Source organism: Choloepus didactylus, chromosome 6 (genome assembly GCF_015220235.1).
Source record: "Choloepus didactylus isolate mChoDid1 chromosome 6, mChoDid1.pri, whole genome shotgun sequence".
Taxonomy (NCBI): Eukaryota; Metazoa; Chordata; class Mammalia; order Pilosa; family Megalonychidae; genus Choloepus; species Choloepus didactylus.
In genome coordinates this window covers 105,447,011-105,474,147 of record NC_051312.1, presented here as the reverse complement: position 1 = coordinate 105,474,147, position 27,137 = coordinate 105,447,011, and the positions used below count along the sequence as shown (strand labels likewise).

At 37.2% G+C, this 27,137-nt stretch overlaps 1 pseudogene; it reads right to left on the bottom strand.

Moving 5' to 3' along the window:
- LOC119537243 lies at positions 1-12,961 on the bottom strand (annotated as a pseudogene).
- Between the last annotated feature and the right edge of the window lie 14,176 nt (positions 12,962-27,137).

The window sequence follows — 27,137 nt, the reverse complement described above, 5'->3', positions numbered from 1 at the left end:
TCATGCACAGCCGGTGTACAGGAAAGGTCTGACAGGGAAATTGAAGGAGTAATTGGGGTAGGCCCAAATGATGGTACTTTAGGTGACATTCAGAAAAGTCACACTTCTACTCTCACAATCAAGAAATACACCAACCTGGCCATGAGGTTTCTGTATATACTGATAAATCTTTGGACGGTGGTGAAGAGACTGTAACGATTATGCTCCTTCACACATAAAAGAAGAAATATGTCCTCAGAGTCAACCAGTGTGTGATTCTTCCTTAACCAGGAGTCACTGCAGACTCCTAGAATCCAGTCCCAAGAGTTGTCCATGTCTAGCTCCCAGTAGTGTTTGCCAAAGATGAAAGCCTGTGTCCCCCATGTAGCAAAATAGTTAGATCTTGCAGATCTAAAAGATGGGTCTTGATGGTCATTCCTAAATCTCCAATTTCTCACTTCATCAAACAGCTTGATATTTGGTTGTTTCATTATTGAAGGAAATGTTCACTGTAGAAAGAAAAGAATGTTCTAGTCGTAATCAATTAAAAAATCCTTGTGCCTAAGTGTGTCCTCCCAAATGCCTCTTTGTTGCTCAGATGTGGCCCTCTCTCTCTAGCTAAGCCAACTTGGCAGGTGAAATCACTGCCCTCCCCCCTACAGAGGATCTGATACCCAGGGGAGTGAATCTCCCTGGCAACATGGAATATGACTCCTGGGGAGGAATCTAGACCCGGCATCGTGGGATGGAGAACATCTTTTTGACCAAAAGGGGGATGTGAAAGGAAATGAAATAAACTTCAGTGGCAGAGAGATTCCGAAATGGTGGGCACTCTTAGGCACAATATAAACAACTCTTTTTCGGTTCTAATGAATTGGAATAGCTAGGAGTAAATACCTGAAACTATCAAACTACAGCCCAGAACTCTTGAATCTTGAAGACGATTGTATAAAAATGTAGCTTATGAGGGTTAACAATGTGATTGGGAAAGCCATGTGGACCATACTCCCCTTTGTTCAGTGTATGGATAGATGAGTAGAAAAACAGGGACAAAAAAAAAAAAAAAAAGCACCCAGTATTCTTTTTTATTTTAATTGTTCTTTTTCACTTTAATTGTTATTCTTATTACCTTTGTGTGTGTGGTAATGAAAATGTTCCAAAATTAATTTTGGTGATGGACACACAACTGTATGGTGGTAGTGTAAACGATTGTACGCTTTGTATGACTGCATGGTATGTGAATATACCTCAATAAAATTGAATTATTAAAAAAAAAATCCCTATAAGGTGAGAGTCTGCCACGAGTCTCACTAGAAAAAAATAGGCCAAGACTTCAAGGGCAGTTCTAGCTGGACAATATCAGATTCAAGGGCTACCCATTATACAGAGAATACATTCTCTGAAACCACAGTGGAATATATTCCTTAAAAATCAGGATTAAAAAGGGGAGGAATATGTTGTCAGTTTCTGGCTAGTTGCATTTCATAGCGCATAAAAGCCTAGAGACCTGGCCTTCCATTGCAAGTTCTTAGCAATATAACTGACTGTAGCTGCCTTTCAGATAAAAAACATCTTAGAACTAAATGAAGAGTGATTGCCAGAAATTTATGACATTCCAGTTAATCAAGCAATTTTATACTTAAGAAAATCTAAATATGAATTCTTCAAGAAAATCTAAATTTGTACTTAAGAAAATCTAAATAGTCTGATTAGTTTCCTACTCAGAATTTTCTGCCTTTTACGCGTCTTCCTGTCTCCGAGGTTAATTCTCCAGATTTATGTCTACTCTGGAGCTCCATATACAGTCTCACTCAACACAAAAATGCCTTGTGTGTTGTTGTTCAAAAATTCTTGTTTTCTGCATACAGTCATTTTATGTTTGCTCACAGGTTTTTTTCTGTTTTTATCAATTAAATTCCATATTATAACAAATTGATTGTCAAAATAATGTTTACACTCCTAAATCATATTTGTCCTGTCTCCATCTTTCACTTAGTGCTTTCAATAGAATCACAGTACAAATAGGACTGTAAATGCCTCTTCTCAGGCTGCTCTCCTCTGCTAAATAGAAGGTTAATAAAGAAGGAAAGATTCCCAGTGGGAAACCACTATGAAGGACCCCGTGTGGTCCCACTGAGGGGCTGACACTCACCTCGGTAGCGGCTGAGCATGTCCATCAGTCCAGTGATGGGCCCTGCACTGAGCTCTGGGCTCACAGGCTGGGGCATGTGCAGCTGCACTGACTCATTCCTGCAGGGGGAAGATTCAGTGAGTCTCTATGGTGCCAAAGGCTCCATCATAACATGTAAGAAAAGACATAAACATTGAACTAAAAATGTTCTTCAACCCTTTTCCTAATTTTGTATCATACCTTCACAATTGTGGGGTAGGATCGAGCTATTCTTAGGGAATTTTTCCTACTTTTCTTTTCTGCCTACTTACACCCCTTGCTTCTCAGAGTTACAGCACCTTCTCACTGCCTGGGTAAAGCTTGTCCTTGTACCTCAATGTGTTTTTAATTTTCAAATATAAAATCATAGGTAGCTGTCTTCTAGCAACTTGTGATTGATTCTTTAGACAAGTAACTCCCTGAGACATTGAGGGGAAAAACAATGCTAATTTCTGATATGGAGGGACAGGGAATCATATTCAGTAAAATATAAACATATCCATAGATAAACTATTTAATGTGTTCTAATAAATTATGCCTTTGATTTGTAGAAATGGCTAGATAGCTTCTAAGCCCACAGTGTACCTTAGTTTGCAATGAAGGCAAAACTTACCTCATCAGTATATCTCCCAAATCCTGTTAAGAGAAAAAGAAAGAGTTTGTCAGATGAGAATTCTATTCTGCCATCCAGTCTTTGGCTTTAAGAAAGTACCAACAACCACAATCCCACCCTCTTGTAAGTTAATCATCTTTCTCCTCAATAAAAGATTATACCAGTACCAACACCTTGATGGAACCAAAATTCTTGATAAATGCTGAGACCCAAGGGTGACTGGAGAGAAAGAAGACCCTGGGTGGTAACCATGGCAACTGTGCATGGCTGTCTGCAAAGTGGTTTTCCCAGGGCTTGTCCCTTAGGGGTACTGTAGGATTCAAATCAGGGGCTTCCAAAGAGGAGGATTTAAATGTCAGTTTTTCCCAGATTCCTCTTTATTGTCCAACTGGAGAAAAAAATGGAATGCCCATGTATAAGTTGTTCCTTCTGGTTATTAGAGAAGCAGGTTGATAAGGAGAATTTTACAGGAGAATGTTCCCTAGGGAATCCACTCCCACAATTCCATAAAGCCTTGCTGCTCATGGTTAGGAGAGGAGCTGCAGACCATCTCTGTCTTTCCCAGTTAGGAATTAAACTCCTCCCCAGACACAGGACATGAATAAATATGCAGTGAGTAGCAAATAATTACTGGAGATCAATCATGGCATGTCAACTAATATTGCAAGCATGTCCTCAGTTTTTACCTGTAGCATCTCCACATCTGGTTTATGGCACATCATCATCAGCTTTTCATATATTTCTCTTAGTTTGCTCTTTCAAGCCATTGTGGCTTCATTTTTCTTAAGTTGCTGCAAAATACTTTGCCTTCCTGTGTCAATTTCTCTAAATGTTGTTTTTCTTCCTCATGGGGATCTGAATGCAAGTTCTCATACACAGCTTTGATAATCATTCTCCATTGACATACATGATCCTGTAAGGACATGTGTGGCAACCCGTGGCCTGAACAAAATAGGCCTGCAGATCTTTGGTGCACAGCAGTCTGCATGACCTAGGCAGCTAAATGTTTAACCTATTGTCTTTCCAAGATGGTAAAGAGAAAAGGGGTAAATTGACCTTAAAATCTAACTTTATGGGAAGCAGGCAGGAAGTGAGAGGCTCTTAGTCTCACAAAAAGAGCAAAATGTAATTGTTCAAATGTTATTCTAGTCCTTCCTGCATCCCCCCCGCCCCAGGTCAGAGTAACCTGTTCCTGCATCTATGCTCCCCCCACCCTTAGGAAGGCCTTTGTCTTAAACCCTTATAAAAGGCCTTCTGTCCTCTTTGCATAGCTTGGTGGTCTTTCCTGTGAATGCGATGCCTGCCTGGCCTGAGAGCGCCGTTGTGATCTCTCCATGACTTCTCACCCTGTAAGTAAGCCCTGAATAAAAGTTCATGCATTAGAAAATGCTCATTGTCTTCTTTGGACTTTGGACTGGCATGGCCCTCTTGGGCTGCAACAACATGGATTTGCTAGATCACATACCCAAGGTGACTTTGATATGCTCCACTTAGAGCTCATCTATTTTTCCTTGAATCATGACTTCTACCAGTCAGCTGCATACACCCTAAACTCGGATCCTCCCACTTCTTAGAAAGTGCATATTCATACATTTCCTTCCTTCATTTATTTTCCACTACAATAAGACCCAACCCCATCCTTTCCTCAAATCAATTTCATCTATTACTTTAGTTCCTAAAATGTATGTAAAAGAACCTTTCAGAGTTATTTTTTTTGTTTTATGTTCTCTCACATCTGAAAACTACAAGCAAGCAATTGAAATTTATGGTTGTCATTAAATCATTCTATGAAATAGTCTGACCTCTTTGTCCACAAATTATTCTCTCGTTTTAAACTTCCTTACCCCATGGCCTGACCATTCATTCTTAGCAGAAATGTTGCATATTACTATCAGGATTAGAAACCATCAGTCAAGGTCTTCCTAACACTCCTAACCACAGGCCCTCAAACTAATTTCTATCCTCACAGTTGGTTTTCTGCCCTCCTTGTGTCTATGAATGGGTTTACCTCCTCCTATCTAAGGCCACAGATCCCATATATATGTGCCCTTGCCTATCCTTTCTGAATATTGATGTTCTCTTCTGCTTCCAATCCCTGTCTTTTCCCCCTTATCTAAGCTTTTCAAAATGTTCTGTTTTCTACCTACTTTAACCAATTTTATTCTCTAGCTAATGCACTTTCACTTTTCACCACTAAAAACACACTTCTCCTTGCTGTCTCACCTCTTTTTCTCCCCATGGGAACTCTGAACTAATTATTGTGTATTAGATCTAGGTTCTAATTTTAAGCTCTTCAATTCCTAGAATTCAGCTCAGAGAGAAATCTCTGCTTAAATCACACAGGGATTTTTAATACCTACTTGTCTTTCAGAACTCAATTGATTTTGAAACTGAAAAACATATAAACTCCTGAACAATGTTTACTGAACTGCTCCAAATCCCCGTGCATGCCTACATGTTAGCCCTTGTTGCACATTGTTCTGAAGGCCCTTTTTTTTTTCTTGTTGCCTATATACTAGGGTATAGAAATCCTAAACAAGAGGCACGCTATCCTACATTGAAAAGTTGGATACATTTCCTTATTCTTCACCCATTCACAGAATCTCATGGAACACGGTGAATTAAGCTCAATTCCTCAAGGTATTAGTTTCCAGCATGTCTGTCTCAAACTGGTTCTGAAGGAAATGCAGTTTCATGCTCACCATCCACAGATGAGTTATTCTGTTTGCTTCATTTAGATTTCTTTGATTTTCCTGGATCTATTTCCACAGAGATCTCATCTGCTTTAGGAGCTTCTCCTGTAAAAGGACTTGAATTTCAGCACCAAAGAAGCTAATATTACAGATTATGTCCCTGATAGAGGAGGGCAAGGGATGTTAGATAAATGGATATAGAAAAATGTAAGGTTGGTGATATTTCCCTGTTTGCCCTCCATAACCATCAATTGTGGAAACTCCATGCCATAGAATGACAAAATTTAATATTATTCTTTGTTTAAGTGTCTGTTCTATGAGGAATTCATATAATATGGCTAATACTCAGATATAGATCTTGCCTCAGATTTTGGGTCTTTAGTGGCTTGTCCTATCACCTTCAATATACTCTTATCTTACTTCATTGTCCTGTATTGCTAATTATGTTCCTAATATTAAAAAACCTGTTTGCACTTGTAGTTTTGATCACCAGTGGCTCTTTCTGAAAATGGGGGGTTTACAGTTTCCTGAGCATTATCCTGCATGATCCAAATAATAATACCATTCATATAATTGCCATCCCATTTGAATGCAAGGTCCGTGACGGCAACTATAGGTATGTATTTTAGTCATAGCTTTAGATTCAGTGCTTATAAAAGTGTCTGGCACATACTGGGCACACTATAAAGAGTAGATTAATCACCAATCATGATCCTCATTTTCCTTATATCTTGCTGATAGTAATCCCACTTCTCAAAGTGATCTCAGAGGCCTCACTTACCCGGTAATCCTCAGCTGCCCATTCTATGGAAGAGTGTTTGTGAGCCTTGTGCTCCTGAGTCTTGTAGTGTACTGCATACTTGTGATTAGAGATACACCATTTGAAACTGTACTGTTCCCTGGGAAGACATAGCTATCCTTTAACTGGTAACTTAAATTTAGCTAAAAAGTCTACTCAGCATTATGCCAACATTCAAAAAACAAAACAGTATCATTCTCACCACAAATCCCTGGATTTTACTAGTTTCTTTCTTAGATTTCTTTTGTGCTTACTGAGTCATTTTCCTTAAAGTGTCCACTTCCTTTAAAAGTAGCTTCTGCAAAAAAACTATGAGTTTTAATGACAGAGAAAATGATGTTATAGATTGCATCCACTTACCTATGTGAAAAGGCAGTGATTGAGTGAACAATTATAAATTGAGTTAGAATGGGGTGGGCAGATGTTTGCATATTAAACCTAAATTGATTCTCATATTTGGAGAATCATATCAAAGGTGACAGAAACATATACTAGAGACCTGGAAGGCACCCTATGGATAATATCCATTTCCTGAGAAATATGCTCTTAGATGTTGTATAACCTAAAACAGAATCCAGCTTGCCTCAGACGTCAGTGTTCCCAGTGCCACCTGCTCAACAATAAACCAATTGAACATATTTGGCCAATGGATCTAAGGAAACTTCTCTTGAGAAGGCTCAACCCAGCTATGATTATAGTGTCAAAATTGGTCAACAACCATGAAAGTATATGCTAATGTATTGGGATTTACATTGAAATGTGTCACCTCCACTAATTTTATTCTCATCAATTTCATTATTATAATTCTCATCTTTCTCTCTGCGTTCAGATCTTAAGATTCCAAATTGCTTTACAGGCATCATTGTCGCAGCCCAAGAGGGCCATGCTAGTCCAAAGGCCAAAGAAGACAATGAGCATTTTCTGATACATGAACATTTATTCAGGGCTTACTTACAGGGTGAAAAGTCGTGGAGAGATGATGACGGCTCTCTCAGGCCAGGCGGGCATCGAGTTCACAGGGAAGACGACTAAGCGATGCAAAAAGGGCAGAAAGCCTTTTATAAGGGTTTAAGACAAAGGCCTTCCTAAGGGTTGGGGGAGCATAGCTGCAGGAATAAGTCATTCTGACCTGGGGGTGGTGCAGGAAGGACTAGAATAACACTTAAACAAGTACATTTTGCTCTTTTTGAGAGACTAAGAGCCTCTCACTTCCTGCCTGCTTCACATAAAGTTAGATTTTAAGGCCAATTTACCCTTTTTCTCTTTACTGGCTTAGAAAGACAACACCCACTGCCAGGTCTAACAGCAATGTCTGCCAAGATTTAGATCCCTTTATCTAGTCACATAAATTCAATTAACAAGCCTTTATTAATTTGTATAATATATTCAATGATGAGAATAAAATATTTATACTACATTAATTCCAGTAAGATTATAAAGTTTATTCCTGTATAGATATGTTCCCCCTTTTGAGGGATTTTGTTCTTATACATTTCATTTCTATGAGTTACAAATCCCAAAATACATTTTTATAATTATAGTTACATATTATCTCAGGTTTTTAAAGATGCTAACAGAAGAAAGGAGAAATTACCTATATTTATAGTTTTCTTTTTATAGAAATATTCTAATTTACCATTTTTTTATTCTTTTCATTTCTTCCTTTGGGTATGAATTGCCATCTGGCATCATTTCAGTTCTCCAATGAATAGTTCTTCCCATTTCCTTTCCTTTATATTCTTATTGTTGTATACATTATGTGTTTATGTTACAGGCCCAACAAAATAACTTCAAGATATTATTTATGCAATTTTTTAAAAACCTCATAAGGGAAGAAGGAAAAATATGTAATTCTGTCTTTTATCTTGATCTTCATGAGTACACTTAGCAATTTTTTTTTATTTTTTTGTGTGGATACAAATTATTGTCTGATGTCACTTCCTTTCAGATTGAAGAACTTCCTTTAGTGTTTCTTATAAGGCAGATCTTCTAGGAAAAAATTCTTTCAGTTTTTGTTTACTTGATAGACCCTTTTATTGCCTTAATTTTTGAAAGAGCATTGTAGGATATGAGATTCTTGCTTGACTTTTTCTTTCAGCTCTTTGCATATGTCTTCCCATTGCACTCTTCCTTCATTGTTTCTGATGGGAAGTTGTTAATCATGTTGAAGCACACAAATGTAATGAGTCATTTTGATGTTGCTGCTCTCAAGATTTTCTCTTTATCGTTGACTTTCTTCTTTTATGGCTCTCTTCATTTTGACTATGGTGTGTCCGTGGATGTTGTTGCATTTATTCAACTTGGAGCTCATTGAGCTTCTTGAATGTGTGTTTTAGAGTTTTCCGTCAAATTTCAAAGATTTCAGCCATTATTTCATTTCTAAATGTTTCTAATCCTTTCTGTCCTCCTCTCCTGGTACACGTAAGGGGTTGCACTTATTGGTTTTCCTTGTTTCTTTAAGGCAATAGTAATTTATCTTAATACTTTTTTCTTTTCTTCAGATTGCATAATCTCTATTTATCAGTCTTCATATTCCCTGGTTCTTTCCTATACCAACTCACATTTGGTGAATTATTCATTTTGATTATGATATTTCTCAACTCCTGATTTTCCATTTTTGTCTTATTAATAATTTCTGTCTCTTTATTGATATTATCCATTTGGAGAGACATTGTCATTACACTTTCCTTTACTTCTTTTGACATCCTTTCTATTAGTTCTTTAAACATAGTGATAATAATTGATTTGATGTCTTTGTCTGATAAATCAAACATCCAGGCCTCCATAAATGGAGTTTCTATTGTCTGATATTTTTTTCATGTATGGGTCACGCTTTTCTGTTTCTTTGTATGTCACATCAATTTTTATTGAAAACTGGATATTCTTGATAATCTATTGTAACAAATCTGGACACTTATCCTGCCCTCCCTTCTTGGGCTTATTGTTTTTTATTTGTTTGGTCATTTCTTTATATGTTCAATGACTTAGCTGAATTAATTCTGTGAAACTTATTTACCCTATGGTGTGCAGCCTCTGATGACCCTGCCTTTATTTATATTGTTTTTGTCTTTTAGTCTGGCTTCCTAGGAATCACACAGGAGTCTGCATAAACCACTGACTGTTCAAAATTATGCTTAAGCCCCACTAGATAGTTAGATCTTTACTGTTTACTATTGGATATGTGAGAATTGGTGAACACTTTCACAGTTCAGGATGTTTAGCCACTCAAAAAGAGCACAGCCTTGGACATGTGCACTGTCTTCCAGACCAACAGAGATCAACATGATTTTACGAAGAAATGCATTTAGCAGATGGAGAGCAAGGACAAGAAGATGCCAGGTCTGTCAGGGAAGGAAACGTCTATGTTCTTGCATTATTAACTCATTAAGTGGATTGACACACCAAAATATACATTCACCACCAATTCACATAGAAATCAAGTGAAAAGACAAGACATGGGTTAAACAATGCACTTTATTCAATTCCAAGAGAGTTTATTTTTATTAAAAGAAATTGAAACAAATTCATAGAGCTAACGTTATTACCCCTTTCAGCAGTGAGCATGGTTCTTGCTGGTTGATGGCATTAAAGACAATCAAGTAGGCACCAGGCTAACTTCTTCAGGGATTGGTGTTCCCAGCACATGTGGCCTGGTTTCTGACCTGTCCCCCATCAGGTGGCTCCAGAGCAAAGAAAAGGTCTGAGAGGTTAAGAAAAGGAGCATGAGAGGAAACTACAGATGAGAGAACTGTTGTCCACATTAACAAAGCTAACAATACCACAGCCATAATCCAGGAACAACCCAACGTGGCCTAGAGGCCTTTCTACACACTGAGATAAGAGTGGGGAGGAGGTAAAGAGTCTGCACTGTTCATTCTCTGTGATACAAAACAGGAGAAAAATTCCCTCAGAGTTAACCAGCATGTCATTCCTCACTGACCAAGAATCATTACAAAACCCGAGAACCCAGTTTGAACAGCTCCCCACATACACCTCCCAATAATGTCTGCCAGAAGTGAAGGACTCAGCTCCCCAGGCGAGAAAAAACTTAGATCTTGTTGGACTATGGGCTACATCAAGATGATCAGGACTGAAGAGCAAACGTCTCAGGTTTTCAAACAGAGGTATATGACAACTGATTTTTTCACTATCTAAGGAGATACACACTGCAGAAAGAAGAAAGTAGTCAGTTAAAAAATGGCCTTATAAAGCCTGATGGAGAGGGGTTCTACTTAGTGTCTAGGGATACTCTGTTACACCTGGAAATATGGGCTCAGGCATCAAAGTAGCTTTAGAAATCTTCAAGTCCACTGTCAAATCCTTAAACAGACAAATGGGAGAAATCCATGAATTTTCTTGGAATATATAAGGAAGAGGAATAATGCCAAGCTCTCTGTGACTTTTCCTGGTACATTTTAAATTGGGAAACATTAATAATCAAAGTCAGCTATAAAATTAGCCTGCCTCTCTTCTCAGTTAATATAAAGTAATAATAATAATGGAAGGAATGTAATAGTAACATTAGAAATTCTTAGTTCTAAAAGTGACCAATTTGCCTCAGATTTGAGGATTTGTCTCTAAAACATGCAAAAGTGAAATCAACTGAAAAAATTCACTTATATATATATATATATAAATACGTAATTTCTATGTGAGAATTTTCTGTCTGGAAGGATCTCTTTTGATTAAGAAAAGGGATAAATCCAGTAAAAGTTTGGCAGCTTACTTTGTGGCTGCTTATATAAACAATTGTTTTCTGCATTTAATCAAATTAATGATCATTCAAAGTATTTTTGTGTCAGGTGAATAAGATCCATTCATCACAAAATTAATGAAAATGGGTTAATAAAAGGGTGAAAAGCAAAAGTTCAAACATTTTAGGTATCAAACATTCCAATAATAAACACACAATAAAACTTGGAATGTACTGAATATAGATGAAAATTTACATTTCATATGAAGAGTGAACACTATATCTCAGCATGCTGAGATGTAGTTGATAGAGATACACTTTTTCTATGGTTTACTCTGTAAATAGCTTGTTGGCTTTGTTTTTGCTAGTTTTTTTCCCCACATATATAGTTTTTTTTTTAAATAAGGGCACATTTGTTTATAAAAGGTGCCTAAAAATAAATTATTGATTGATCAATGGGTACAGGTGACTACGAGTGGAGGAGAAATTACATCTGTTCTTCCAAAGTATTGCCTGTTACCTTGGAAATGGCTGAGCCTGCCTATCAGTCCAGTGATGGGCCATGAGCAGAGCTCTGGGTTCACAGGCTGGGGCATGTGCAGCTGCACTAACTCACTCCTGCAAAAATGAAGACAGTTACTCTTTCTGGGTCCAAAGTTTTCATCACAATGATTATCTTTTTGAAGATGCTTCTTAAAATTCTCGCAATTAGGTTCAAGGATATGAAAGTAACTCCACAAACTGGAGAGTGCAGCAAATGCCAATTTATTTTTTGAAAAATAATCTAAAACCAATCCCACCTCCTTACACTTCAATCCTGGTATACAATCTCATCTCAACAATGACTATATCTGGTTCTATCTCCCAACTGCAGGGTTATGCAAAACAGCTTGAAGTGGAGGAGGACATTCAAGAAGGGCTCTCTGGTTTTCTATCCACACTATGCACCACCGAAGGGTTCAGTGTTTCAATCCTCAAGCCTCTCTAAGGACTGATAGGCCAGGGGTTCAAAAGTTTGGACTAGGCAGGGCACCTGCTGCCTGGGGTGCAGCTTCCCTAAGTCACCATACAGGCCTTGTAAGTATAAGAAGATGATTGAAGACGGAATCTGCCACCAGCTACACATGGAATCCCAAAATTCTTGATGGTCCTCCATTTTCCCGCTTCTCACCCTGCTTCCACTTTGTAATTATTTGGAAAACCTGCATCTCCCACATAAGTTCCTGCCTAATTTGGAACATATTCTCAGTGAGTTTACAATTTTGAAAATTAGAATCAGGAATGGTAGCTATCTTCAAGCAATACACCCTGAAAATAACATTCCCTTCCAAATCTACCTTAGGCTAGTCAATAAAACTCTTTGTACCTTCTGAGAAAATAAAGGACAAATATATTTTTAGGGAGATTATATTATCATAATAAATTATGTTCCCACTTCAGCAACAACAATCTGATCACTGTCACAATTCTCACAACTTAACTATAGTGACAAACTCACCTTTTCAACACGTCTCCAACATTCTGTAAAGAGGGAATGAGAAAAGATAAATCTTATTAGTAGTATTCATCACAAGATTCATAATGATCTCTCTCTTTCTTAATTTCTTATTCTCAAGGGTGATTCCCTAAGATGATAGCAATTGTTGTCAAGGACATGGAAACAGAAAGAGGAAATAAAGTGTAGATTCCCAAATTACTCATATTCCCAAGTCCAGACACAAAGCAACATATCTTTAAACTGGCTTCCTGCTGTAGTTCAGGGACTGAGCATGTTTTGGGAGAATTTGTTCAAAGGACTTTTTCTCTGAGGTGGTTACCTCCACTTTTTTACTAACCTTTGTTCTTCCTGGATATGGCAAAATTGACTGTTTTTCAAGAGTGACAGGCAATATCTTTATCACACAATTCAGAGAACACCATTCCAAAAAATGGAGCAAGGCAAAGAGAACAGGGACCTCATTTCCATGTGGTTCCCTGAATCCCCTTCCTCAGTCCTTACCTGGAGCAGGTCCATGTCTGATTTATGGCATATGTCCTTCAGCTCCTCATAAATTCCTCTAGGAGTTTCTGCTTTAAGTCCATACAGTCTTTACGTTCCTTGAGTTGTTGAAAAATTTCTTTCTTTTCCATTTCCAGTCTCCTTAAATACTTTTGCTCTTAATCGTGGAGCAATTGACACACTTTCGAATATTCAGCACAGATCATTTTCCTCCTCCGAGTCACAGAATCCTGAAGTGACAACGGACTAATTTTTTCATGGATTCAGGCTGTGTTTATCTATGTATTATTATCTTCTCTTTTGTCTCTTACCAATTTTCCAAAATCACTGAAACCAGAAATATCCTTAAATACCTTGCCTGCAGACTGACTCTCCATACTCAGGAAATAATAGCAAATATTTCTTTAAAGGATAAGGCCTTTCTGAAATTTTTATCTCTCAGTCCACAGACTGCTTGCTAACCAGGACCTTGGCTCTAAGAGTGCAGCTTGTCTCTTCCTGTCCAAGGCTCCCATGTCGCATCTTATCAGACTTCCACGAGGTCCGTAGAACCATTGTTCAACAGACAACCACCTTCCAGTATTAATTCCTTCTCTTTTTACTTCATTTTTCTTTTTCTTTCCCTTCTTTTCTAAAAATGTTTACCTTCTTCTATTTATGACCATTGTTTTAAAAACAAAACAAAACATCCACCATTGAACCAGTGTCTTCATCTGACTTTTGTGCTGTTACTTTTACCCCCAACCAAGCGGATTTCTTGATCACATATATACTTTCACTATATTCATTTATGAAAATCTCAATATTTCATTGGCACGATGAAATCTCTCTTCCATTCCCAAAAATTCACTGCAACCAATCTTTTCATCTCACAAGGAACCTGCAATGTTGAATTCATATATTATTTTTTTTCCATATTACTAAACCTTATCCTTCTATCTATAAAACCTGGATAGCCTTGGCTCCAAGAAAAGCCATTTCTCCTGGATTCCCTTTACCAGCTCCTCTTTCCCAGCCTGACCCATTAATACAGTGATTACTAAAGTTCTTATTTTTACACAGTGAGAGTTTTTAGCGATAAACTGCTCTTTCATTTCTAAAAACTCCCATTGTGTATTATCTCCTTCAAAATAAATAGATGGCGATCATAAATACTGACAATTGTAAAATTTCCATGTCCAGGTCTAATCCTTCGCATGAGCTCCAGTGTCACTCCTTCAGTTCCCTACTACATATTTCCTGGATACCTCACGGGAACTTAAAATGCAACATGTCTGAAGCTATATTTATTATTACCCCTACCCCAAACCAGGTTAGCATCCTCCATTGCTAACCTCAGTGATTAGCAACGAATCTGGTCTCAGTCTTGATTTTACCCTTTAAACATTCCATTTCACACCAATCACTATTTTCTATATTACTCTATCATAAAGAATTTCTCCTGGATCCATTTCACTGTGCACTATTGGTGATCAGTTAATTAGATTCTTCCCTGTAAGGATTCCTGCAACTGCCTCCTACTTGCTTTCTTGGCTTCCATTTTTAAGTCTTCCCAACAATTCTCTCTATATATGGTTCATCTGAACAAAATTTCCAAAGAAGAATTGAAATCATATTCCTTTTTGGATTATAATCCTTCAAAGGCTTCATTTATACTCAGAATATAGTTTGCTTCTTAGCATATATAAGGTGACCTTACAGTATGTGGCACATACTTAAAACTATAGCTTAACTCATGACACACTTGGTCCCTTGTCTTCATATACAGCAGTCTTACTAAATTTCATTTTTCAAAATAAGCCAGACTTCTTCTGTCTCCTTAAGTCTGGTTTATTCCACATGCAGTGCCATCCATCTAGCATGCTTATATGACTGTAGTCTCATAAATAAGTCATACGCAGCTTTTACGTCTGTCTTCAAATTTATCCACTGTCACTCCTTCTCCTTCACATCAGAGTCCTTACAGTGGAGAAGCAACGGGAAGTTTGGAGTGGGGAAATAGGTTTAGTCTGAGATATGTTGGGTTTGGTTATCTCTATTTTAAAAGCTATTTCCCCAACTAGCCATCTGCCCAGTTTCTAACCTTTTTTTAGGTGTCTGCACAAATGTGATCTTCAATAAAAGTATTTTCCAACCACATTTAAAATTAAATTTGTGAAAGCTGCCTTCCTTATTTCCTTTTCCTGCTGTATTTTTCTCCCTTACCACAATTTATCTTACTATAAATTTATCAACTTTTCCTTGTTGATTTTCTGTCTCCCCTGTCTACCAGATATGCTCCTCGACCGCAGGAGAGTCTTTCTCTTTTATCTATTTCTATATTTCTGTGGCCTAGAACAGTCACTGACACACAATAGGCACTCAATAGATTGGTGAGTGAATATGAGAATTTACATCTTCAAGGATGTAACCCTTAAATAATCAAGACAATTTTGGCATTCACATACTCCCATTTGATTCCTTTCTTACAGGTTATAAATAACTTTAACATTGTTCATGTTTCCATCAAAAAACTTAACTTCTTTGAGAATCAGATGTACTTTTATTTACCTCTCCTATTTCTGGTGTTTAATTTATAGTAGTGAATCAGTAAATGACAGAATTCAAATTCCTCAGGCAAACAGGCATTTAAGTTCCATTTTAAACTAAGCTCTGTTACATTTCCATCCACATCTCTTAGCACTGCCTCCCTCATAAATAATATTAACTATGTATCAGCTAATATGAGTTGTGTGCACTCCCCAAGAGGCTCATGGTTCATCTCTTTTCTAGACTTCAGCTCTCACAGATTTACCTGCCTGATATGGCCATGAATTTCAAAATTCAAATTGCTCTTCATCATGAAAATAATTTTTACTTGTCTGAGACTCTTTCCCTGAACTTTCAAAGACTGCTCAAGTTCTGTGAATCCCTGTTTTTCTCCTAGTCCACTCATTATTGCACTCCATGGAGATGAAGGATTTTCCTAGGTTGTTTTTGTTTTGTGGCATCATTCAGAAAATAAAAGATTTTAGCTGGATATTTTGATTCTAGTAAGAAATCCTAACCAATGGCCAAGTTTCTCTAAATATGAACAGATGGGACCATTTTCTACTGGTAAACCCAATCATAGGATTCCACAGACTAGGATTTCAGTTCAAGTTCTTATTCTAACTCTATGGTGTGTCACAAGCTGTGCTGAGGGAAACAGGTATTTGCTTACCTCCCATGTTTGGATTTTGTTGGTTTCTCTGTTTAGATTTCTCTGGTTTTCTTGTGTCTTTTCCCATAAATACCTCATTTGCTTCAGTATCTTCTGCTGCAAAAGAAGAATGAATGTGAGCAACAGAGAAGCTGATATTGAAGGTTTCTGATCCTAACTGATGAAGGGGGCAGGAATGTGAGATAACTGAGCACTGAAGGGGGCACAAGAGCCAGTGTATCTTCATAGTCAAGTCAAATTGTCAAATCTGGGATTCTTTTGTAACCATAGAATAAAAATCCTAAAATTAAAAATGGTGTTCCACCACTGAGAAAACTGGCCCTCGAGTTTTATACCACCTGATCAATTTTCTTAAGCGAAACTAGTTTCAGATTTTAGTTGTCCTCTATTAGTTTTATTTCCTTCTACTAGATTATTATTCTAGCTATTGGCTAGGATTTCTAAGCAGATCTCATTAGATTATGTTTTTGGCAATCATGGTTATCGTGGTCAATAACTGTAACTGAAATTAATGTATTTGCCCACCTTGGTCTTACACTGAGATGTCACAATTTCAACCATCATTATTATGATGAACATAAGCTATAAGATTTTACATTATAGGAATGATAGCTCTGCAAGAGAGAGGGCATTTTTAACTTCACTCATTTATCCCCAGCTGCTGGCACATAATGATTTGTGAATATATGTTCTATATGTTACATGAATGAAAACCAATCTTCACTTTCTTCTTCAATAATCCATCAGATGGTGAATCCCCTAGGTTCGACCTTCTTTCACAGCCATTGCTTACCCGGTGTTCCTCAGCGGTCCAATCCACTGAGCAGTGTTTGTGAGCCATGTGCCCCTCAGCCTTACAGCAGAGCAAACAGAGCACACCCTTGATAATGTCACAGAAGAAGTTCTTAGTTTTCCTGTGTATCCCACACATCTCTTCTGCAGGACTTGGCTAAGTGGTAGAGTCTTCTTCGTCTGTTAAGGAACACCCATATCTTCAAAACAATGTTAGTTTCAAAGTTCATTTGCTGTGATATTTCCCTGAATTCTGGGCAGCAAGGATTTTTGGCTTCTTCCCAGCAGAGGCAGAGACACGGCCTACAAAAGCTGTGCCCACAGCTTATAGTGACTGTGTCTATAAAATAATTCATGTAGATGGAGCAGGTGAATTCATTCTGGAAGATTTTTGAATCCATATTTCTGAGCAAGAAAAAAAATAGAGAGAAAAAATTATTCTGTCCTGGGCCTTTAAAAAAGTACATTTTCAAAACCCTCAGCTGTACTCAGGGATATGAAATTTCTTTCCTTCTATTTTTCCAGAAACATTCATGTTTTCTAGAGGGACAGGCTCTGCACTGCATATGGCAGAAAAGGATGCTGAGAAACAAAGAGAGCCTCAGGACCATCGAGCCACCATGTTGATTTGTCCACCATGGTCCTTCAAATCCTGGTTTCAACTTCCTTTTACAATTCCAGTTATGTTTATGTTCTCTCCTCTAAATGGACTGGGAATTTGTGTTTAGGTCCAATTTCCAGACATGGAAAGTATGTCATAATTTACCTAAAATAATCATTAATTGTACCTTTGTTAGTGATTGATTTTAATAGCCATCTGTTCCTATTTTTGCTAATGTAGTATGAGAAAAAGACTATTACCAGGATTCTGTAAAAGGTTTCTTTGAACCAAAAAAAAACTAAAAAAAAAAATAAAAAAAGGAAGATACAAATGCTTTATCTTCCTATGGACACTGTATGTGATGCCTAGAGCTGATATTGTGTGACCACAATGTGCCCCAGCCTGAGAAAAAAGCTAACACCCTAAGGATGACAAATAAATGGAAGAATTTGGGTCTTTAACAAGGTCATCAAGGCATTAAATTAACCAACCCTGGAGCCAGCAATCAACAAATGAAAGAGCAATAGAAAGTCATTTTCCAAGCACCATAATATTATATTAAGACAAAAATTATTAATAGGATCTAAAATTCATTAGGTGCAAAAGTATCACCCCAAAGATTACTTAATAATAATTTCCTCACTTTCACCCACCATAAAGTAATATATTAAACTTATTTATTTAAATAAAGAAACATATATTCTCTATTACCATAATTTATAACTAAATATTTATTTTAATTATCTGGTTTCAGTTATCCCTACTAGAATACATAAAATCTTCTTTGGGAAAGGCTGTGTATTTCCAATGCTTACAACGTATTACTTGGCCTTAAATAGGCATGAAGTGAACATTGTTCTACTGAGTACTTATAAACCAAGCCCTAAGACACACTTTGCAAAATGGGTAGCAACGAGGTGATGATGCCCGCAGATGCATATTTAGAAAAGTTTGAGAGAAAGGATTTTATAGACTACTGATGACTACAATAGTTTCAGTGATATGGATATAAATTCTTTTGCTTCCAACATTCCTGGATGGGAAGATACTATGAGGGACTATAATCTGAAAATCTGAACACTGTTTACAAAAAAACTGTGAAACAGTCAAGAGTAGCACTGTCTGTGTGCTTTACTTATTCAGTATTGTTTAAAGGTTCACATTTAGTCTAAAGGACTTTTATGGCCAGATTTCAAAGTAGCCCAAACCTCTTCCAAACGTTACATGTTCAGTCATGAATCTTGCTCACATAACGTTCACATGTTCAAATGCACCATTAGTTTTATACTTGGTTAAATCATTAGAATTTTATCTTTTCATAAAACCTTAGGGGCTGAATTGGTTATTCAATGGCAACATACAGTAGGGGGAAAACATGTTAACTATACATCTCTGAAACAAGAGTAAAGCAAACAAAACCAGACACAAAATACAAACTTAAAAATACCTTCCTGCTGACTCTTGTTTCCACATTCACATAAATAATGGCGATAATCTTTCTGTACAAATTACTCAGGTGATGAGGAGTGGCCCCTCCAGGAAATGTCCTATCATGTAATAGATTTAACTCAATTTTACAAGTTTTGTGTCCAATGCCCACAATGGACATTCTGCCAGAAAAAGCCGAGCATGAAAGAAACAAAAAAAGAAACGGGGGACAAAAAACAAAAACCAAAACTGTCACTTACGGTTTCATTCTTTTTTCCAAAAAAACTGGAAAATTAAGACATCATGAGAACTTAACTAAAAATTCAAGCCACAACTAAAAGTGCTCTGCATTTACAAATTGCTGGCAAACCATTTTTTCATGGAGGCAGCAAAATAAATTTTACTTAGAACGGCATGGAACGCCTCAGCAGACCAAAAAGTCCCTAGAAGAATGCAAAAGGAAAAAAATAAACTGCTAAATAAAGTTTAGAAGAATTTAAACAGCATTATTTTTAAAAAGTGCAATTTTAATTTTTTCATTTGTACCTATACTCGAACAACTACAGGAACATTAAAAAACAAAAAGCTTTGCATGGTGGAAATGATTTGTAGCATGGTATATTCCTGTATGGTAAAATAATTATAACTTTCATCATTTTAAGATGCTACAAGTAAGTAAACCACATAAGATTTGACACATATCTCTGAAAAATTATGATTCCCACTTTCTTCCAAAAGTCACTCTCTTAAAAAATATAAGGTTAATTCTAGCAACATCTTGCTCATGGTAACGGTTGTTTTGTCTTGTTTTCTGAAATGCTACATTTGAGAACTTTGAAATGCTACATTTGAAAAAAGGGACTAGAAATGTGCCACAATATTATCTTTATAAGACATTGTTACAGAAATAATCTCTAAGTTAAGCTTTTTCTTTTTATAAACATATACAAAATTTAAACAGCAAAAAAAAATTTAGACAGCAATATACACATAATCACAGTGAGGATGTTAGCAAATTCACCAATCTGTAGTGTAATTTTTAAATGATAGAAGTTAATATTTATTGTTTACTAATTCTAGGCATTGGATTAATACCTTTTACCTGGGTTACCTATTTTAGTTCTGTCGACAAAACTATTAACTCATTTTCTATTCTTACCAACGCTTTACAATGAGGAAACATGGCATAGTATGAAAAAATTATTTGTCTAAAGTTACACATAGAACTCAAAAATAGATCCTATTGATAGGTGAAAAATAATGTAAATCTAAGTGTTCAAGGATAACATTAAATCAACCAATCTTTACTGATATCTACACTTTACCGACAGTAGTCTATTGTGAGGACATATTGGTGAATAAGACAACACTCTGGTACTCAGTGGCACAGGGTTTAGTGGACGATATGAAACAAGTAAAAAAAGTAAAAAAGGGAAATAGCCATCTTGGAGAAATAGGTGATGTTCTACGGAAACAGAGATATATTTTGTTGTTATGTTGTCCTTTGGACCCAGCCACGTTACACATAACATTCCCCCCCCCCCCACACACACACACAAATTGAATTCACACATGAACAAATTTACATGCTTCAATGGTTTTTCTTACTTCATAAACAACATCCTCTGCATACATTCTACTTTATCTATAATAACAACAACACGGTTAAATTTAAACTAAACTGTGTGTAATTTTAGGGTAAAATTCACTTTACCTTCATTTTGAAAATTTCAAAGAAATTTCACTGCTTTCCTATATTAACATTGCTGCTTTCAAGAAATAAAGAAGACATTGGAAATATGTCCATGAAGATTATCAGACTCAATATCTAGAGGCTCAGTCTTTTGTGAAATGATGTATCCCTCAAATCAAAATGATTGTCAGCAACAAACAATAACTGTGCTCTAAAATAAATGTATTTGGCTATAATATGGAGTCCAAATTTGCATACTATATCTAATCTATCCCTCCCGTATCTAACCCTTTCTTCCAGTCAAGAGTATAATTTTCCTAAAGTCCTATCCAGCTTCCAAACACTTTAAAATCAAAGTCTGTAATCTGAAATTGAACTCTGAAAACTGAATAGATATCATTTAAAACATTCAACCTAACAATGAGTGTTTCTTAATAAATTGAACATATTACATACACCAGCATAAACAAATATAAACATAATTACATATCAATAAGTAGCACAATATCAACAGATTGATAGGTATAGAAAGATGGATAGATATCTGTGGCAAAATAATACACTTAGAATATGTTTATTGTACCTTCTGATAAAAATCACAAGCTACCTGGTGGCAATTATGTTCTAGCTCTCACAATGTACCTGAGAAGAGAGATTGCTTATGTATAACAGTAAATTTAAAGTAATGGAATCACTTATACTATTAAATTATTTGAGAACATCGTAAACTGACAAACTGAGTAATTAAAGTTCCTAATTTTTAAGACAAAACAGCAGAAATTGATTTTGTGTAAGTTGGTAACTCACCTTTGGGTATATTGTTAACAGGTCTTTCCTTTGTTGCTTGATGAATAATTCTATGAAATTCAGCTGAGTTCAGTTGCTCACCTGGTGGTAGCAGTAAATGTAGAAGTCTCCAGGGCCCAGCCAATGCCACACACAGTGGTTCTCTAGCAAAATGAGTTTGGCTCCTTGCATGAGGCTTTTTATAGTAGTTCTGAAGACCACGCCCATTTCCTCAGAGTGATTAGCTCTACCAAACCCTTAGAAAGGTGAACATGATTAGATTTTCACAGAATGGAAACGTCTTTATGCCAGTGACTGAGTTAACACCCTTGAAATCTGCTTAATCCAACTGCCACACACAACCTTTAGGGGCTATGCCTGGCACTGACCTATGTAAACCATGGACTTGTTACTTTTAAAATAAAATAACCAAAAAAATATGAAATTCATATCTGCCTTTCAGAAACCATATTCTAATCCCAAATGCTTCACCCATTTAACAACCTCCCTCCCATTTCACCATCTATTGAATCCACATCCATTCCTTTGCTGGTATCTCTTCAAAAACTCACACCAAGTAGCAACTGAATGCATGAAGGTGACCACTGCACCACACTCCCAGGATCAATGGGTATAAGTGCAGCTTATTCTTTGCAATAAAATAGTTTGCAGTTGATATCCAATTGCTTAGATTTTCTCTTTTACATTTCTGATCAGCCTGAACATATTTTCTTAAAATCAATGGGAAAAGTTCAACTTCAGTTGTAGGAATTTTGTTGAACTTCCATAAATATAAAAAATTTAGGCTTGTTTAAATCACAATTTTCAGTTGGTATGAGTTTTCTGGATTTTGTTATACCAACATTCATTAAAACTTTAAAAAATATGCACATTTGTGACCCAGAAATTCTAATTCTAGAAAAAAATCTAAGCGATTTGTTGAACAAATCCTTTAGATGCACACTGAAGTTTCATGTACTCTTGGCTAGTTGTTATCCTGCTGCAACAGTGACAATACTTCTGAAATATAAATACATATGCACAGGAAGCCCCATCAACACCCTCTACTTCTAATATTTGGAGTGATTGAAATGATTTCAGCTTTCCTTTCTCCACCAACAAAATGGCAGTTCATCTTGTTTACTTCTGGCTAATCTATATCCTAACTTCTATAGCAAGATTTATTGTTATTTTTTTAAGTGAAGGTAATTCTTTGAAGAGTTGTTGAGATAAATATGTATCTATTTTTCATCCCAATATATGTGATTAAAGGTTTATAATTTTAGATTGTGGCTTTACTTCTACAATGTCAGAATTCTTAATATCTACCTCTGGGTCTTTGCCCCTTCAGGGATCTTCAGTAAACCCATTTCAGAGTATACACTGCATTTTCCCAAACAGTTCATATCATAAAAGACTACTTTTGAACTGGCATTCATATTTTGATAGGGCAATGATCACAGACATAGCACCTCACTTAGGGAAAAACTCTGTTTAACCTCTAAAATTCTGAGACCATGACTTGGTTCTACAAGAAGCACTTGTAAGTGGAGAAAATAATTGCCCTTCATTAAGAAAATGATCTTCTAATGAGAGTAAAGCCTTATGAGCATTTTTGAAAAGGTCCTTCGGAAGTCCTTTAGAAGATTGGAAGCCCCGGGGCGGGGTTTGAGAGGGTGAGCTGGAGAGACCATTTTCTCTGCATGAGAGATAAACATAAATTTTGAATTCTTCAAGGGAATCCACAAAACAAGACCTATAAATGTCTTGTTATAAAGGAATTTGTTCAAAAACAGAAGAGAACACCACATTTAACTCCCTACACCACAAAGCAAAACAAAACAAAACATCAAAATAACAAAGTCAAGGACTAAGAAGTTTTATTATTTTATATCCCCTTTTCAATTCAGGGATTTGTGTGTATTTAAATATCTTAGAGAGCGAGCGAGAGAGATTGAGAGAGAGAGAGAGAGAAAGAGAGAGAAAGAGGGAGATTGAGATTGGGAAAGTGAGCTTATTCTTTGAGCTAATTGAAGAGGCAGCAAAATATTTGCAAGAAAAACTAGGGCTATTCACACCATACAAAATTTCCTGGAAAGAAAAGCATTTATGTGGAAGTCCCATGTGCTGGTTTGGATGTATTATGCCCCTCAAAATGCAGTCTTGCGTGGGCAGACATATTAGTGTTGATTAGGTTGGAATTTTTGGATTAGGTTGTTTCCATGAATCAGTGATCCACCCAACTGTGGGTAATACCTTGATTAGATTATTTCCAAGGAGGTGTGGCCCCGCCCATTCAGGGTAGGTCTTAATTAAAATACTGGAGCCCTGTAAGTGCTCACAGAAGGAGCTCGGTGCTGCAACTGAGACAGACATTTTGAAGATGGCTGTTGAAAGCTAACACTGACATTTTGAAGAACACCATTTTGAAACTCAACCTGGGAGCAAGAAGATGCCAGCCACGTGCCTTCCCGGGTAACAGAGGTTTCCCAGATGGCCTTTCTCCAATGACAGTGCCCTATTCTTGATGCCTTATGTTGGACACTTAATGGCCTTAACATTGTAAATTTGTAACCAAATGAACCCCCTTTATAAAAGCCAATCCATTTCTGGTGTTTTGCAAAATGGCAGCATTAGAAAACCAGAACATCCCAGGAAAAGGCAAAAACAACAAGAAAACAAAAAAACATGGATTGAGACATCCAGATATTTTCAGGAGGGGATTCATTCCATTATAGAGGGTTTTTTTCCACTTTATTCTTCAATGACTTAAGTTGTCTAAATGTGAGAAAGTTAGCAAATAAAGGTTTACCTAGAGTTCTGATTACATCCAAGATGAAGAAATAGGCACATCATAATCAAATTATTAAAAAACAGTGCTAAAGAGCAAGTACTTTTTAAAGATTCATTTGGTTGATGATAATTTTTTTTTTTTTTTTTTTTTTTGCATGAGATGTTTATTCTTCCACTTCAGTTAGAGATGGTTTTCACATTTCCATAAGGCTCCAATGACCATGAGTCAAGGCTACACTGAGGCCCAGCTGGTTCTCTGGGCCTCTTTTTCCAGAAAGTAGCACATTGATTAAACCAACCTTTAACCTACAGAAACACCTCAACTCAGATTAGTTAGATGTCTTGGAGGAAAACCTATGTACTGTCACTCTGATTGGGAGGAGCCCCTTCCCACTGGCTTCTAGAAAGTCAGCCTCAGCCTCAGGACCCCTTGCATCTCACCAGTGCCTTCTGCTAGGGCGAGGAGCTGAAGCTAGAGACAGGCATCATTTGAGGCTGGGGAGTGGAGAAACTATAGGGATCTCTGCTGTGGGGGTGAGAGAACCATGGGGCCAAGCCAGCTGGAGTCAGGGCAGGAAAAGAAAATCCTACAATCCATACATTTAGAACAGAAAAGAGGTGTGTCATAGCAGTGATTCCCAAACTTCACATGCATAGAAATCATCTGAGATCTGTTAAAATGCAGATTCTGATTACTTAAATATAACGGTAAGGTCTCAGTTTCTGCCTTTTAGCAAGACCAGCTGGTCCTTAGACCTCAATTTGATTATCAAAAGTCTGTAATAAGGATCCTCAAACTTTACCATGCATTAGAAACACCCTTAGAGATTGTTAAAACCCAGATTAGTGGACCTCTCCCCACATACTCTGGCTCAGTAGATCAAGTATGGGGCTGAAAAATTTTCATCTCTAACAAGTTTCCGTTTTACAGCTTTCCTACATCTGTGATGAATCTCTGACTTTCCCTTCAAACGGTAGTCATGTATTTCTCTTTTGAGAATTTGTCATTATGTGTGGATTACTGCAACCCCTTCCCCCACAGAACCATCCATTTTCCTTTACAACTGAATTGCTCTGAAATCAGTAAGATACAGAAAAACACAAACATAAAGGATAGAGAGCTTGATAAAGTCCTACGTTTATGGTTCAACCCAAGCAGAGAGGAGATAATTACTTTTATATATTTTTTTCTCAGCTTACCTCTTACCATATATTAGGGTAGTGATTTACTTTCTTTTTCCAGGAAGAGGGACAGGACAGCCGTGTCAGTGGGCAGGAAATCATCACTTGCTTTACATGTCCGAGCTTCCACTAGAGATCCTAAGATAAATGGGGGAAACTTGAAGTTAGGTCAAGCCTGGAAGAAATCCCTGCCTTGCAGTGATGCTCCGAGAACCAGAGTGTGATTCCATTCACCCTCTCTCCAGTTGTGGGAATTTGAAGTGCAGAGCATGCTCCTCCCCAATGTATCATATCTCAGAAGAGTATGGGAAAAGGGTTCTGGGCTCCTGGCTCTGTGTGTTGGCTAGGAGTCCTCAGAAACCCAAGTGACTCCCAAGGCTTCACATAGCCTATGCACCAAGGACAAAGACAACCTCTTTTTGTTAGGTGGCACTGGACAGATGGGCAGCAATGAAGGTTTAGTGAGTTCCAGCAGATGGGTGAGCAGCGAGAGATAGCAGGACCAAGGAACCCCACAGAGTCAAGCAGAGAGCGCGGTGGATCCCAAAACTCTTTAACCTGACCCCGGTGCTGCAGCGGCATCCAGAGGTCCTTGCTGCTCCCTGGGCCTGGGGTGGAGTCTTTCTCCCACATCCAGAGATCCGGCTCTAGGTCCACGCGGGTGCGTGGGACTCACCATGGTGGTACCTTCTATCTCAGAATCTCTTTTGCGGAGGAAGCCGGCACTTACCCATGCAAAGGAGAGGAGGACCAGGGGCTTAATGGAGCACAACCTGAGTGTTGTGAGCCAGGGTGGGAGCTTCGATTTGCCTCCATTCTGTTTTCCTGCCCTACTTTCCTTCTCTCCTGACTTTACTGCCTTAACTCTCCTGCTTTCTGTCGTTTCTCTTCAAAGAGTTTAGAATAATTGAAAAAAAATTATAATTATTTAAATAATTGTTTAATTCTGTGTTGTTCAATACAGTAGTTTCTATCCACAAGTGAATGTTGAGCTTTTGCAATGTGTCTAGTTGGAATTGAGATGGGCTATAAGGATAAAGTACACTCTGGTTTCTAAGACTAAGCACTAAAAAAGTAAGTAAAATGTCTCATTACTTATTTTTGATAATAATTTCACACTGAATGGATAACACTTTGGATATATTGGGTTAAAAAATATATATTAAAATTAAGTTCCCCTGTTTATTTTTTCTGTTCTTAATATGGCCACTAAGAATTTAAAATGACATATGTGTCCCCCATTACGTTTGGACAGCTCTGCTCGAATCAATGCATACTCACTGTTTTCTTTCTCTCCACGGTTCTTATACCCCCCAAACTTGAGTTATGCTTTTGCCTTTCCCTTCTTACATGTTTGACAAAGTCCTATGTTTATGGTTCAACCCAAGCAGAGAGGAGATCTTCTTTTAAGGGAAACTTCTAGACCCAAGTGTGATGGTTAGGTTCATGTGTCAACTTGGCCAGGTGAGATGGTGCCCAGTTGTCTTGTCAAACAAGCATTGGCCTAACAATTACTGCAGGGACTTTCCATGGCTGGTTTATTAAGTCATCAGTTAATTGATTGCACCTGTGGCTGATTTGCATCTATGATCAACTAAGGGAGTGTCTTCCCCATGAGAGATTCCAATCAGTTGGATTTAATCCAATCATTTGAAGACTTTTAAGGAAGAGAGAACTTTTCACTTTTTCTTCAACCAGCCAACGTCTCCCGGGG